Source organism: Chelonia mydas, chromosome 2 (assembly GCF_015237465.2).
Source record: "Chelonia mydas isolate rCheMyd1 chromosome 2, rCheMyd1.pri.v2, whole genome shotgun sequence".
Taxonomy (NCBI): Eukaryota; Metazoa; Chordata; order Testudines; family Cheloniidae; genus Chelonia; species Chelonia mydas.
In genome coordinates this window covers 33,334,965-33,351,922 of record NC_057850.1, presented here as the reverse complement: position 1 = coordinate 33,351,922, position 16,958 = coordinate 33,334,965, and the positions used below count along the sequence as shown (strand labels likewise).

The 16,958-nt window shown below is 43.6% G+C and overlaps 1 protein-coding gene across 13 annotated transcripts in view; it reads left to right on the top strand.

Moving 5' to 3' along the window:
* OXR1 (oxidation resistance 1) overlaps positions 1-16,958 on the top strand; it is a 452,056-nt gene that overhangs the window by 397,752 nt on the left and 37,346 nt on the right. The window lies entirely within an intron of this gene.

Sequence of the window (16,958 nt, the reverse complement as noted above, 5' to 3'; positions counted from 1 at the left end):
GCAGTATTTTAAAATAGGCATATATAAATAGTATACACAGGATTTTGAAATCTGCCTTGGGACAAGGCAATAGTACCGAGAGAAAATATATTTATTTTAAAATAGTTTGATGTATTTTTTAGATAGATATGTGCACACACCTTTAATATAGGGAAAAAATGTTCTTACATTCCATCGGAATTCCTTCCATGGAGGAGAGGGTGCATTTTAAGAAATAAACATCAAGATGTCTATATTAAAGTACCCAAAGTGATCCGATCTCCAAAGGATGTAATCAAATAGCAAGTAAACACATGTTTTTGGAAATGTCAGGAATTGGAACTTTTTTGAACCCACAATTACAATGAAATATACTTAACACACAATTTAGTAACTATTAATAAAGAAAAGCTTTATATCATTCTGGGAAATATGCCAACTGTATTTACCAGTTCTTAGAGAGATGTTTATAATTTTGACAATACTAGCTGGGAAGTGAGTGTCTGAACTTTAGTAATCCAGAGCAGCGGGGAAAAAAAACCTGGAATGATGTTTAAGAAGCTTCATTATTGCCATAGTAAAGAATGCATTTTAATTGTGTAGTTTCACCGTATAGGATACGTACCATAAATCATAATCAACTTTCATTTTATTTATTTAACTAATTTGATCCTATTTTTTTTCAATCTTGAGAAGAATGTCTTATTTTGGTTCCAATTAATTTAATCTCCTAATCTTTGGAGCTTCCTCATGGAAATCCGTGAAACTACTAGCATAATTAAGGGAAGCAGGACTCAGTCCATTATATTCTTTTGACTAGCTGAGTTGTCCTTGCAATTTATTTGAGGTAGCTTTCTCTGTGCAAATACCATGTCTGGTTTTATTCAGGTTGTGATCACTTTTTTTTAACTCCTCTGTTCTAAAGACATTCTATAAAGTGTACATTAAAAAATGGATGGCAATATGGCATTACCAAGTTTCATATGTTGCAGATGCTAGACACTGTTTACTGTACGCTGCACTAATAGGAGTACAGTATTGGAACGGTCATGCTGGATTACGCCCATCGTCTACCTAGTACAGTATCCTGTTTCTTGTGGCTGGCACCAGATGCTTCAGAAAAAAGTGCAAGAAATCTCACATTAGGCAGATCTGGGGTAATCTGCCTCCCAGGAATGTCTCCGCTGTCATTTCTAATAGTTTCAAACATGAGCTTTTATCTCCCTTCCAATAACTTATTTGGCATTACCTGTTATAACACTGGCATTTGAAAGAAATTAAACTGCTTGTGTTGACTGCTGCACGAACAGTTAAGCAGCAATCAATCTGCAATATATTTCTGAACATTGAAGAAACTGCCATTTTAAAATGTATATGTAAAAAGCAATGCGTACAGTTAGTCTGGACCAGAAAACACAACAATTGTAAACATTTATAATTACATAAACAGTGAAGAAGATGGATACAGAACTCTACTGCAAAGGAAAAGTCTTTATGTCGAAGTTAAAAACAAAAAGAAAGGAGGGGGGGGTGGGAATTATGGCAGCCATATTGTAGAACAGACATGGGTAATGTCATAGGAATAAAGATAATGTACTGTTTTATAACTTGATTGTTGATTGATTTGGTAGAATAATGTTCTGCCACCTGGTATTGATCTAGTTTGCCAGTTTAATTAACATGAAAGACTGACCTCTGAAGGTGGCCGGCTGAAATCCTAAAGCATGAGCATAAGACGTAAACTAGAAGAGTGCCCCAAGGCTATTGAGCCCTGCCCACTGCCATCACAAACACCCCATGATACAATCGCACTTATAAGTTTGTCTAGCTCTGTAATAAAACTAAGTTGTTTGCTCCCCCCCACCCCCCACAGCTCCTGTTGGGAGGCTGTTCCAGGACCTCTGTTCCACAAGGGGGTATTACAGTGTGTATTGTCAGAGAAGCACCAGCCAGCAAGTAAGAACATGGAGTTGGACAGTTCATGCCCAAATCCATATTATAATGCATATCTAAAGGCCCAATATGAAATGCAGATCAATAAGTATGTTGATTGGAAAGATGATGGATTTGAATTTCACTGGCTTGTTTGTGTTTGAAGTCTGAAGCTCCCATCTGTTTGCCCATTTTTACTAGTTGCCTTGTGTAGTTCTCAAACTACGTTCTACATATCAGGATTATAGAACAGAAGATTTAATTAACTATATTTTAGGGGGAAATTTTTTCAAAGGCACAATTAGAAAAATCTCCCCCTAAATCGGTATATGGTATGTCCTCGCTCTAGATTTTTATTGTATGAAGGAAGCTTCCATGCATACAAGTATATGTCCTTATCACTGACTGACTAGGTCAAAGGTTTTCGTGCTATCTCAGCATCTTTCGTATAGATTTCTCTAGTGTTGCTAATGAGGTTGGCTATGCTAATGAAATGCAACTGAGATGTCTGTTCATCACTTTCTAACTATGATTTGATCAAGGCCACCCCATTATGAAGAGAGGAGAGACTTGATTCAGTGATGTCTTTAATTAAAAGCACATGGTGCCATGTCTGCTCTCAAATGTTGCCAGAGTATGCCACAATTAAACAGTTCAGTGATCAGAAGTCTTTGTGCTACTGGCACAATCTTTGTGTTCAGTCTAGATACAGAAGGTCACAGACTTTACAGTATGTGAGATTGTTGTAAAGATGAAGTCAAACTTCTAGAGAAGGACTTTAAGTAGCAGAGTTGTTATTGGATAAGGCAAAACATTTTGCTTTTTGAACTACTGCACACAGTCCTTTCTAAATAGTATGGAGGAAAAAAATCAGCAATCCTGTGGCTTTCTTCCTCTAAAGCAAGAATCTGTCTTATTGTAAAGCAAACAAATGCTGAGGGAAAATATGAGGTTCAGCATTTCATGAGAAATATCTCCTGCAATGCATGTTCAAGAAGCAACAGTCTGTGGGAGACAGTGCTTCTCCATTGGAGCCATGCTCTTTGGAAACTGATGTGCTGATGCAGTGTTGTGTGTGTGGACAGTTCTGTGACACCAATATATCCAAAATCCATGAATTTGGGGGGCTAGTGTTAATGACACAATCTGTCCTCATAAAGAATCTGAGGATAAGTTTTTAGAGCTTTCTTTCACTGGAGGGTGTTATATGGCTCATCGTGTAGTAACTTTTGATATTTGCTTAATGGCAACTACTGTGAATCATCTCATTCATTAATTGTTTTTGAAGCACAACTATAGAATGCTGTGGAGACTTTTAGGATTTAGAACTGAGGATTTGATATAATGACCTAGTCCTGTAATGGGTCCAAGTAATTTATTATTTGTATTATCATAGCACTCAAGAGCCCCAGTCATTGACCAGGACCCTACTCTGCTAGTTGCTATGTGCCCCAATCTTGTGACTTGTTACATATGGGTATATTGCTGCACTTACATTGAGCCCTATTAAAGCCAGTGAGGCTTTATGCAGGTGCAGCAGTTAACCCAAGCAGAATAATTGGCAGAATAGAGACTTTAATTTAGTATTAAAAGTAAAATTAACTTTAAGTAGACAACCTTTTTAAACTTTTAATATTTAAAAAGCAAATCTAAATCACTCAGGTATTGGAGAGCTATCAGATTGATTTTTCTTTTTTGTTACAAATACCTTTACATTTACGAAAAATGACTCTTGAAGTTTCTACATATCTGAAATTTGCATCCCAAACAAGGAAAAAACTTACAGTGAAAGACTCCAGACTCAGCTTTTTGAGGTGGTTATTCATCCGTCTATTAGGAGTAAGCAGAGAGCCTATAGAGAATGGAAAATGATTGATCAGCAATGAAATTTAAATCTTGGAAGTTATGAAATATGGGAATAAAGTGAGAATACTAAATGTCAAGCTAAATTAGCTCCTGACAAGGAAATTAACTAAAAAAACCTCTTATTTTAGATAGAGAATAAGAGAGGATGAGGTTGGGCTGCTATGCAGCGTGGACAGGAAGGAGATTAAAGATAGTCTAGGTATTGCCCAAAAGCTGTATGAATACTTTGCCTCTGTTTTCAATAAGGATGATCATATGGAACATGGGCATGAAGGCAGGGCAGCTGATGGAAATAGAAATGGAAATGACCACATCTGAGATGGAATTAAAACTTAGATTTTAATGTGCTCAAACTGGAGTACCAGATCATTTCTGTCCCAGAATACTGAAAGAATACTGGCACATGAGATTGCTAGTCTAGCAGGGAGGATTTTTAATAAATCTATCTAAGGGTAGTCCCATATGAGTAGAGAATGGCTAATGTCATACGTATATTTTAAGAAAGGGTGGAAAAAGTGATCCAGGTAATTATGGACCTGTTAGTCTGGCCTCAGTAGTATGCGAAGCTTTGGAACAAATTGTGAAGGAAAGAATAATTAAATTAATAGAAGTACACAGTAAAGGGGATGTAATGTAGCATGGGTTTGCCAAAGGTAGAACATGCCAAATTAACCTCATTTCCTCCTTTGATGATAGAACTGATCTTTTTTTAGATAAGGGAAATTAAGTATGTCTAATACTTAGACTTCAGTAGCTTATTTGACACAGTACCATATTGGAAATTATTAGTTAAATTTGAAGATGGTGATTAGTAGAAGAATTGTAAGGTGGATAAGAAACTGGCTGAAGAGGAGAAGGCAACCGGTTGTGCTGAAAGGTGAACTATTGGACTGGAGGGATCTTATTCTGTATTTTTATTAATGATCTTGGCACAAAGTAGGAGTGTGCTAATGAAATTTGCTGATAATATGAAGTTTGGAGGCATCATCAATACAGAGGAGGATTAGAATATTATACAGGAAGATCTGGATGACCTTGAAGACTGGGGTGACAGAAATGGGATGAAATTCAGTAATACATAGTTCAAGGTCATGCGTTTAGGGTCTAATAATTTTTGCTACAAGCTGGGGGCTCATCAGTTAGAAGCAACCGCGGAGGAGAGAAACCTAGGTGTGTGCGTCGATCACAGAATGACCATGACCCACCAATGTGATATGGCTGTGGAAAAAAAACAAAACAAGTGGGATCCTGGGACATATTAGTGGAGACATTTCCAGTCAAGATAGAGAAGTGTTAATGCCAATTTACAAGGTACTGGTACATCCTCATCTGGAATACTTGTGTACTGTCCTGGTCACCAGTGTTCAAGAAAGATGAATTCAAACTAGAATAGGTGCAGTGAAGATCTGTTATGATGATCAGGAGAATGGCTGGCCTGTCTTATGAAAGGAGACTAGACGAGCTTGGCTTGTTTAGCCCAGCAAAAAGAAGGCTGAGAGGGGATACGATTGCTCTCTATAAATACATTGGGGGGGGAATGGGGTAAATACCAGGAAGGATGTAGAGCTATTTAAGCTAAATGACTACATAGGCACAAGAACAAATGGATGTAAACTGGCCACAAACAAGGGGGTTGGGCTGGAAATTAGAAGACGGTTTCTAACCGTCAGAAGAGGAAGGCTCTGGAACAGTCTCCCAATCTGAGTTGTGGGGGCAAACAACTTAATTACTTTTAAGACAGAACTAGACAAAGATGAGAGTGATTGTGTGACGGGTTTGCTTGTGATAGTGGGGAACAGGGCTCAGCAGCCCTGGGGCTCATTTCCATTTTATGTTTTATGTACTTAAAGTTCATGTTTCAGGAGTTGGGGGGGAGGGGGTCAGGAATGGATTTCTCTCCTGCTATGCATTTGGAGGGGTGGGAGATCAGGAGAGTTGTCGTCATCTTCTGAAGAATCAGCGACCACCACGATTGGAAATGGAACACTGGGCAGGGTGGGCCAGGGTTCTGAGGTGTCATTGAGCAGCCTCTCTCTGCGGTGCTTGGCTGGCTGGTTCTTGCACACATGCTCAGGGTCTAACTGATTGCTCAGGATCTAACTGTGGATTTGGAAAGGAATTTTGCCCAGGGTTAGACAGGCAGTAACCTTAGGGGGTTATCACCTTCCTCTGCAGTATGTGGGAGCAGGTCACTTGCCGGGATTGTCAGGGTATATCTTACTTAATCATTTCCCTGCCATCGCGGGGTCTCGGGCACTGGTGCACCTCATTCCTGTTCTCTCCCAGTGGCTTGTAATAGTCTAGTCTCCTGTGGGCTGTAATGCTTTGGTCTAATTTCAGTTGTTGGATTTAGTGTGCAGGTGCTGGGTGGTATTGTTGGTATGTGACTTACAGGATGTCAGACTAAATGACCTCCTGGCTTAAACTCAGTTTCTTTTTTTCCTTTTTTTTTTTTTTCTTTATTAAAAAGAGTCAATTAGTAGAACCTCAAAGATACGAACACCAGAGTTATTTGTTCAATAGCTTCATTAATGATCTGGAGGACGGCTTGGATTGCACCCTCAGCAAGTTCGCAGATGACACTAAACTGGGAGAAGTGGTAGATATGCTGGAGGGTAGGGATAGGATACAGAGGGACCTAGACAAATTAGAGGATTGGACCAAAAGAAATCTGATGAGGTTCATCAAGGACAAGTGCAGAGTCCTGCACTTAGGACGGAAGAATCCTGTACACTGCTACAGACTAGGGACCGAGGTGGCTAGGCAGCAGTTCTGCAGAAAAGAACCTAGAGGTTACAGTGGATGAGAAGCTGGATATGAATCAACAGTGTTCCCTTGTTGCCAAGATGGCTAATGGCATTTTGGGCTGTATAAATAGGAGCATTGCCAGCAGATCAAGGGACGTGATCATTCCCCTATATTTGGCATTGTGAGGCCTCATCTGGAGTACTGTGTCAAGTTTTGGGCCGCACACTACAAGAAGGATGTGGAAAAACTGGAAAGTGTCCAGCGGAGGGCAACAAAAACGATTAGGGGGCTGGAACACATGATTTATGAGGAGAAGCTGAGGGAACTGGGATTATTTAGTCTGCAGAGGAGAAGAATGAGGGGGATTTGATAGCTGCTTTCAACTACCTGAGAGGGGGTTCCAAAGAGGATGGATCTGTTCTGTCATCTGCTACCACTGAGAACAAGGAGTCATGGTCTCAAGTTGCAGTGGGGGAGGTTTAGGTTGGATATTAGGAAAAACCTTTTCACTAAGAGGGTGGTGAAGCACTGGAATGGGTTACCTAGGGAGGTGACGGAATCTCCTTCCTTCGAAGTTTTTAAGGTCAGGCTTGACAAAGCCCTGGTAGGGATGATTTAGTTGGGGATTGGTCCTGCTTTGAGCAGGGGGTTGGACTAGATGACCTCCTGAGGTCCCTTCCAACCCTGATATTCTATGGACTGACCGGTCAACCGGACACCATGAGGAACTCTAAGTAACCAATCAGGCAGCAGGAGAGACCCCCCCCCCCAAAAAAAAATCAGTAAGTACTGTGCCTGTATTGCATCTTAAAAGTAGGCACATCTGGGCTACCTGTCCCCACCCCCAGTCTCTACTCACCACAGCATGGGGCAGCCACTTATAGGTAGGAGGTGGTGAATGTTGTTTTCCCCTCTCCCTCATCTCTGGCTGGGAGTGAGACCCCTTGCAAGCTCAGAGCCCCGGAAAGAAACTTCCCAAGCTGCTACTGAAACCTCGCTGTAGTATATGCTGCTGGAGCTGGAGCCCAAACTCCTGCCTGCCTGCATGCTATGCTCTGGAGGAACAGCTCAGTTTTAAAGGGCCACAGCCTGCACTGTGCACCCACTGATATTGCGGTGCCCTAAGGTGCCTCACTCATCAACCTTGCAGGCAGGGGGGTAGAAGGTTTTTCCCCTAATGGTACCTGTCACACCTTCATGGCACCGCATATAGGTCCCTGCTGACCTGCTGCCTCCTCAGTTCCTTCTTACCATCAGTGGCGGTGGTTGGAGCTGTCTCTCTCTCTCTCTCTCGCTTCGGCAAGCGTTTCCCCTAGTGATTTCTGTATCTTCAGCCTGCAGATGGTTATAGTTAGCTGGTTATATTGGGGGGTTCCCTGCCACCCCAGTTCATTCCCTTTTTTGCGCTTGGGGCATGCTTCGACCCCAAGGGTTTAAACCATGCAGGACCTGCCACAAGCCCATGCCAAAGGGCAGTCCCCACGACTTCTGCCTAAAATGCTTGCAAGAAGTACATCAAACAGATTGTTGCAGGAACTGCAAAATGTATTGCCCTAGAACTAAAAAGGAAAGGGACTTCAGGCTCAAGCACCTCCTCATGGAGTCAGCCCTCTGTCCCCAACCGGCTACGGGCCAGCAGGACACGGGACCAGCACCTGTGTGTGGAGCCCACTGGCCTCCATTAGAGAAGCTACCGCACCGAGGAAGGACTCTTTGCACAGAGACCCTTGGCATCATTACTCTCCGGCGCTGAAGACCATGGCAGCAGCACGGCTTTCGCTCACCAGTGTCTTACAGGAGGCACAAGAAGAACGATAGAGGGTGCTTGTCCATGGTGAGAGCAGCCAGAACTGACTACTAGTAGTGTGCATCCCATGCAGGGGCATCTAGCTCCTGTCTTGCAGGAAACGGTGCCGTTGACTTCAGGCCCTCAGAGGGATACGTCGAGGCCTGCGCCAGTGGACTCTTCTGTTAGAGAGTGCCAAGCAGAGGAGATGAAGTTCTCTTCCACTCCGGACACATTTGAGGCGGCCAGGAATCTGATTGCTATGATGGCACCGCACTCCCCCGCCAAGCAAGATAGACCTCTGCACTGCAAAGCGCAGCGGCATCTAGAGGCAAACCTGCAAGGATGCAGCACCGCTCACTGACTGCGGCACCGCCATGGGCTCCTCATTTGGCGTCTGTCATCAGACTCAGAGGCAGAGTCCTATTACTCAAGGCGCAGCCAGCACCAGTTGGAATGGGGCCGCTATAGACAGGAGGCAGGCCAAGCTCCCCCTATGGTGCTGTGGTCAGTGCAGTGGCAGAGGCCCATGCAATGGCCATTCTGGGCCCCGGGGGCATACCATCAGTCCCAGGGTACTTATTCCAAGGGCTCACAGTAGTTTCGGAAGGCCATACCCCTCCACCACCCCTGGACCGTCTCCCACCACGAAGCACCAGGACGGCGTTAGACCCCAGCGGAAAGCCCTGTTCGGATATTGGCACCGTGGCTGCCACCCCAGCACCGAACAGCAAGGCAGGGTGATAGCAGGGATCCAGAGGGTCAGGTGGGAGTGATACCGCCTAGGATATCGTCCTCTCCTGATGAGGCAGTGGTGGGGTCGTCTTCTGCGCCACCCCCTATTGACAATAGAGTCCACCAGGATGGCACTTGGTCTTTTTAGCTGCCATCATCCTGGAGTAATAGACTGTATACCTGGAGCTGGGGGACTGGTATGTCATCCTCAACTTGAAGAACACATACCTCCGCATATTGATAGTCCCATCTCACAGACATTTTCTCAGGTTCATAGTGAATTGCAACCATTACCAGTTTACAGTCCTGTCCCTCGGGTGTCCACCAACTGCATGACAGTTGTGGCCACCTTCCTAGGGAGATGGCACGTGCAGGTGTTCCCATGTCTGGCTTGTCAAGGGCCGCACATACATCTGATGCAATTGACCTTCAACAGTCTGGGGCTATTGCTGAATGTGCCCAAGGCTACCCTATCTGCAACCCAGAGGATAGAGTTTACAGGAGCAGTGCTAGATTCCACCCAAACCAGGGAATTCCTGCCAGAGTCGCAGTTCCAGACTGTGCTCCATTATAGAGGACTTTCAGTGTTTCCCCGGCACGGAGCTGCTTGAAGCTGCTCAGTCACATGGCTGCTTGCACATACGTAGTCCAGCATTTGAGGCTGCAGCTCAGACCCTTCAGGCCTGGCTGGCTTCAGTATACCACCCAAGCAGAGACCTCTTGGACCAGGTAGTCTCACTTCCTCCTCAGGCTGTTGAATCTTTCCAGTGGTAGCTCAACCCTGAGGTGGTTTGCACAGGAGTGCTCTTCTCTTGACTGCAACCATCAATGTTGCTAGACACGGACGCTTCAGCGTTGGGGTGGTGTGCACATCTAGTGGAAATCAGGATGCAAGGCCTCTGGTCCCCAACAGAGCTCTTGTTCCATATCAGTGTCAGAGAGTTGAGGGCAGTTTGCTTAGCCTGTCAAACCTTCAGATCCCACCTGGTGGGCAGGTGTGTATCCGTCATGGTGGACAATACAACAATGATGTTTCATATAAACAGACAGAGTAGAACACACTCCTCTCCCCTATGCCAGGAAGCCCTGAAGCAAGCTGTGGGACTTCTGCATAGCTCGCTCAATACATCTCGAGGCGTTTTACCTTCCAGGATACCAGAACAAGCTGGCGGACCATCTCAGCAGATCCTTCCATGGCCATGAGTGGTCAATCCACCCAGACATCATGAGCAGAGTCCAGTACCCCAACCTCGAGTCTCTCCACCTCACAGCATGGAAGCTTCATGGCTAAACCCCATGGAGTTGGCGTGCTCTGAACGTGTCAGGAAGGTCCTACTGGGCAGTCGAAAGCTGTCTGCTAGAGCCACTTACTTAGACAAGTGGAAGAGATTTTTTTATCTGGGCGACGCAAAGGGGCATGTCTCTGACTCAAGCATCAATACCATCCATCTTAGACTATCTGTTGTACTAGAAGCACTCTGTGTGACGGTGCCCCCCATAAGGCTTTAGGGAAATATGCTTATGAATATATATATGACATAACTGGAATATGTTTTATGCTACATATGCCATGTAACATATCTCTGTAAAGGTTATGATCTACTGAATCTGTTAATCGTATTTATATGCATGTATCATTTTTGTATTCGAAGTTATGAATTTTGGCTGTTACTGGCTTGATTTTTAACCTTTGTAAAGCATTTGGCCAGTTTCTTGAGAGAGGAATGTGCAAATTAGGTGTCCTGTCAAAAAGCACGTAGCGAATAATGGATTTTGGAACGCTCCAATGCACATAAGAAGTCTACCTGAGGACGTTCAAAGAAGCATGTGAACATGGCTGCTACCTGTACGTTCTGAGTCCTGTATGGACATGTGACTTGCCCATGTGACTCCAAAACTCCGTCTTGGAGCTGGACTTTGCATAGGAGAGAGGAGGGGGTCTCCACCCACAAGAGAGTCTATTTAAGCCAGTGGGAGACCCCTCCATTTTGTCTTCAGCTGGCTAAAGAGAGAGCCTCTCCACCACCAAGGATACCTGAAAGAACCTGGAACAAAGGACAGTAACTACAGGGGGTGTGAGTGATTGCTGGACCCAGACTAAGAAGAGACTAGTCTGTAAAAGGAAGTTTACTGGAACTGGTGAGGTTTTTATCTGTATTCAGTTTTATTACTCTACTAGACTTATACTTGCGTGTTTTGTTTTATTTTGCTTGGTAATTCACTTCTGTCTGCTGTTACTTGGAACCACTTAAATCCTACTTTCTGTATTTAATAAAATCACTTTTTACTTATTAACCCAGAGTATGTATTAATACCTGCGGGGAAGGGGGGACAGCTGTGCATATCTCTCTATCAGTATTATAGAGGGCGAACAATTTGAGTTTACTCTGTATAAGCCGTATACAGGGAAAAACGGATTTATTTGGGGTTTGGACCCCATTGGGAGTTGGCATCTGAGTGTTAAAGACAGGAACACTTCCTAAGTTGCTTTCAGTTAAGTCTGCAGCTTTGGGGCACGTGGTTCAGACCCTGGGTCTGTGTTGGAGCAGACTGGCGTGTCTGGCTCAGCAAGACAGGGCGTTGGAGTCCCAAACTGGCAGGGAAAGCAGGGGCAGAAGTAGTCTTGGCACATCAGTTGGCAGTTCCCAAGGGGGTTTCTGTGATCCAGTCCATCACACAGGTCTGGCAGTGTCATCCTTAAAGGTTCACCTAGCAGCCATCTCGGTGGATGGTCGATCAGTCTTCGTTACCTCTATATTAGGTTGTTTTCTCAAGGGCCTGGGCAGCTTATACCCTTCAGTCCACCATCCAGTACTGGCGAGGGATCTGAACATGGTGCTCTCCAGGTTAACGGACCTTCCCTTCGACCCTTAGCAACATGCTCATTCCTCTACCTTTCGTTGAAAGTAGCTTTCCTGATGGCCAGGAGGATTTCTGAGATCATCGCTTTGACTGTATATGGAGGTTCAGATATCTTCTACGAAGAAATGGTTCAGTTGCGGCCTCATCCAACCTTCCTGGTAAAGGTGGTATCTCAGTTTCACATAAGTCAGGACATTTTCCTTCCAGGGTTTTACCCTAAGCCACTCACTGGCAGCGAGGAACAAAGACTCCATTCCCTGGATGTGAGGTGGGCTTTGGCCTTCTATATTGAAAGGACAAAACTGTTCTGGAAGTCCAGTCAGCTATTTGTCGCCATTGCGGACAGGATGAATGGCCTCCCTGTATCGTCCCAAAGAATTTTATCGTGGATCACATTTGGGCATGTTATGACTTGGCCAAAGTGCCAGCCCGGATGCTAACAGCTCATTCTACAAGGTACAGGCCTCCTCGGTCACTTGCCTGGCACAAGTACCCATACAGGAGATTTGCAGGGCAGCAAGCCTGTCCTCAATCCACATGTTGACTTAACATTATGCCATCATCCAGCATGCCAGGGATGATGCAGTTTTCGGCAGAATGGTGCTTCAGTCAGCGAGTCCGTGAGCTCCGACCCTTCCTCCAGCGGTCTGCTTGGTAGTCACCTACTTGGAATTGACATGAGCAAGCACTTGAAGAGAAAAGAGATACCTACCTTCTCGTAACTGTTCTTTGAAATGTGTTGCTCATGTCCATTCCAAGACCCACCCTCCTTCTCCTCTGTCGGAGCCTCTGGCAAGAAGGAACAGATTTCTTGCTAAAACAGCATAGGTGACTAATGCCAAGAGAGGGTCTGCGGCGAAAAATCCCAACCAGGGAGAGGTGCCTCTCTGCATCCTGGACTTAGGCCCCTATTTCCAAGAGAGGACTGGAGCTTAGTGCATACCTCTCTGCTTGGCATCTGTTTTTGACTATTTTAGGCAAGGAGTCGCCTAGCTTACTGGCTTTTGTGAATCCCATTCTAAAGCGCCCATCTCTCTCCATTCATTTTGTAGGGAACCTAGGCAACCAACTCAGGTTTTATGAATCCAAGTGATTTTCTAATCATCTAAAAGTAAAACATGGTTGATGTTCAGCATCACCATGCTTAAGTTTCTCTGTGAATCTATCCCATAGATACTGTTTTGTACTGAATACTGCTACTTTCCATATACATTTCTCTTCATTCCTCACTCTAGGTCTGTGGGTGTGCAGATATTCAGCAAAATCCACTGCCTGTCATATCTTATTTCTTTAAGTGTGATAAGGTCATAATGCCTTTTGACAAGTTGGATAATATTGCCCCAGTAGAGCGCATGAAATCTGAAAGCAGCAGGCTTCTTTTGACAATGAATATGTAACTGGTAAACAACATTTTGTCAAACTTTATATGATTGATTGCTGACGTATAAACCACAAAAATCTCAGCTTAATTTTCTTTTTTTAAATTTTGTCTTTAGCCGTCAGTTTGGCACTGTTTTGTCTGCAAAATAGGAATATTTACCCAATTTATAAGAATTTCATTTGGTGACAAATTGCAGACATTTAGCATAAAATGCTCATTAGAAATGTGTAGATACTGTCACGTACTATTATTGCATTACCTCTGTCACATCGCTATCTTTTTAAAAATGATCAGTGTTTAATTAGCAGTCAACATGTGCATTCACGAGCATGCTTTTAAAAGACTGATCTGCATTGGAGGATCAGATACCTTTGTTCTTTGAACTCCAGCAGTTGTATCTGCGCATGATCCATACCATCCTTACTGCCAACTCAATCTCTGTAATGGCAGAGATATGAATTGCTGGGGTAGGCTTGGCACAAAGCACTGCATACAGATGCAATAAAATGCTTTCTTTAATCCATGACTATTAAAAAAAAAAAAAAAAAAAAATTTAACACACATTTCACTGTCCCTGAAAGCCCACCCATGGGAAGTTTCTTGCTCTTAGATGCAAATCAGACATTAATATTGCAAATTAAAAACATACAAATATTTACATTTTATTGTTGTAACTAAGACTGCAATTAGAGATGGTTGGTCTTAACCCACTCATAGCTCTTTGCATCTCCACTGCTGAGTTGAGTTTGGAATTACAGTATTTAATATGAGAATAGTTACAATCGCTACCTTTTATGCATCCTGTTATGTGGGAACTGGTGCAACCCTGATATTTAGGTTGCCTGTTAATCTTTTAGAATTGGGGAAGTGGGGTGACTTTTTGAAGCACTAACATCTCCATTGCTTGCAGCAGTCCTTTCAAATTTATCAGGAAGAAAGTCCTGGGGCTAGAAAAGAGCGAATACTCAATTTCATGGGACCAAAAAAGAGCAGCAAAGTTATAAAACCGTTGAAAAGTTGTCATTTTCCTTCTCTTATCTGTTTCCCCAGGAAAACCTTGGCAGCAAGTCAAAATAAGTTGTTAAGATTTTGAAAAGCTAGTCACAATGCATCAGCTCTCACTGTACTGGGAATGACTGTCAGCAGTTGTAGTGGAACAGTGTGGGAGAGCTAGCCAAACCTCCTCATCCCCAACCACACCAATCAGATCAGGGACATTGCATGGAGACACCAAGTGGGGGGAGAAGACATCCTGTCCTTCCACCCCTTCAGTTTCTGGAGGATGGGAAGAGAGGGCCAATGTCTACCCCACCATCCCTTGGGCATACTACATGGCACCAGCGGCCTATCCCACCTCTCTGGGATAAAAGCCTGCTGCTACTGTCAGCTAATGAAGGTAGTGCTGTAGCTCAACTGGTAGAAGTCTTGTGCAGTGCTGAGGGTTCAGGGTTCAGGCTTTTCTGGTGGTGCATGATAATTTTGGGGGTGGGTTGTATGTAAAGCATTTGTTTATCTTTTTCTTTTAAAAACCACCCTAATTCTACCCACCTTGTTCATAGGTGTTATGATATAGTCTCCCATTTTATGATCACATACTATTTATCTTCTCGCCTCCCTATCCCACTCTGTGCACATAGGATCTAAGTTCCCTGTAAGCTGCATAGTCGCGCAGCCACGGGGGCCTGGACTGGAGAGGAGAGAGGTAGGGGGCGTATAGGGCTGCGGCAGGGAGATGCACCTCTTCCCCGGTCCCAGCTCTGGAGCAGCCCGCACCACTAACTTCTCATCCCCAGCCCCACCCCAGAGTGCCCACCCCCCCCAGTTGAAGCCCTCTTTCTTCACCCCCACCATGCTCACACACACCAAAACCCTCTGCCCCAGCCCTGAGCCCCCTGGTCCCTGGCTCCACCCCAAAGCCCTCACCCCCCGCACTGCAACCCTCTGCCTTAGTTCTGAGTCCCCTCATGCACCCCAAACCCCTCATCTCTGGCCCCACCTCACATCACCTCCATATCGGTACACATAACAAAATTCATTCCGCACATGGATGTAAAAAATTAGAGGGAACGTTGTCTAGGATCCCTGCCTCATTCATTGTACAGATTGCATGCACAAAGGGACAGAATTAAAGTTGTCCAGGCAGTTGCAATCTGACTTTACAATCAAATAGCCTTTTTTAAAATATAGAAATGTAGGGCTGGAAGGAACCTCAAGATGTTATCTAGTCCATTCCCTGCACTGAGGCAGGATTAAGTATACTTAGAAAATTGCTGACAGGCATTTGTCTGACTTGTTCTTAAAAACCTTCAGGGACAGAAATTCCACAACCTCCCTAGATAACCTAATCCACCACTTAACTATCCTTATAGTTACAAAGTTGTTCCTAATATCCAACCTAAATCTCCCTTCTGCAGATTATTCCTTGTTTTACTCTCAGTGGATATGGAGAACAATTGATCACTGTCCTCTTTAATAACCTCTACATATTTGAAGACATAGCCTTCTCTTCGCTAAACATTTCCACTTCTTTCAACATTTCTTCATAGGTTGGGTTTTCTAAATTTCTTGTTTGTGTTGCTCTCCTCTGGATGCTTTCCAGTTTCTCCATATCTTTCTTAAAGTGTGTGTCCAAAACTTGATACAGTACTCCAACTGAGACCTCTCCAGTGCCAAGAAAAGTGGAACTTTACCTCTTGTATTTCACAGATGACATTCCTGAGACACATCCCCGAGTGACACTTGCCTTTTTTTTTTTTCCAACAGCAGCACACTGACATGTATTCAATTTGTGGTCCATTATAATCCACAGATCCTTTTATTCATTAGTATTGCCTAGCCAGTAACTCCTTAATTATGCATTTAATTTTTCCTTCCTAAGTATAGTGCTTTGCACTTATCTTTATTCAACTTCATATTATTGATCTCAGAGCAACTCTCCAATTTGTCAACATCTTTTGGAATTCTAACTCTGTCCTCCACAGTCCTTGCAACCCCTCCCAGTTTTGTTATCTGCAGACTTGATAAGAATATTCTCTGCTCCAGCATCCAAGTTATTAATAATACTTTTTAATAATACAGGACTCCATTAGAAACATGCTCCTTGTTTAACAGCAAACCACTGATAACTACGCTGAGTATGGTCTTTCAACCAGTTCTGCACCCAGCTTATAGAAAGTAACTTCATCTAAAATATATTTCTCTAGTTTGCTTATGAGAATGCCACATGGAACTGTGTCAAAAGCCTTGCGAAAGCCCAGATATGTTATGTGCATTGCTTTCCTCATATCTACTTTACCAGTTACCTGGTCAAAGAAGGAAATTAGATTGTTTCGACATGAATTCTTCTTGTAAGAGCCAACATGGATTTGTCTCTTCACCTTACTGTGCTCTATGTTTAAACAAATTGTTTAGTAACCTGTTCCAGTATCTTTCTGAGTCTGAAAGTTAGACTGGTGGGTCTGTAATTGCCCAGGTCCTCCTCCTTTGAAGATAAGTACTATGTTAGGAATAAATGGTTAGTTTTCAGAATGGAGAGAGATTAAATAGTGGGGTCTCCCAAGATCTATAGTGAGAATAGTACTGTTTAACATGTTCATAAATGATCTGGATAAAGGGTGTGAACAATGAAGTGGGAAAGTTTGCAGATGATACTAAATTAATCAAGATAGT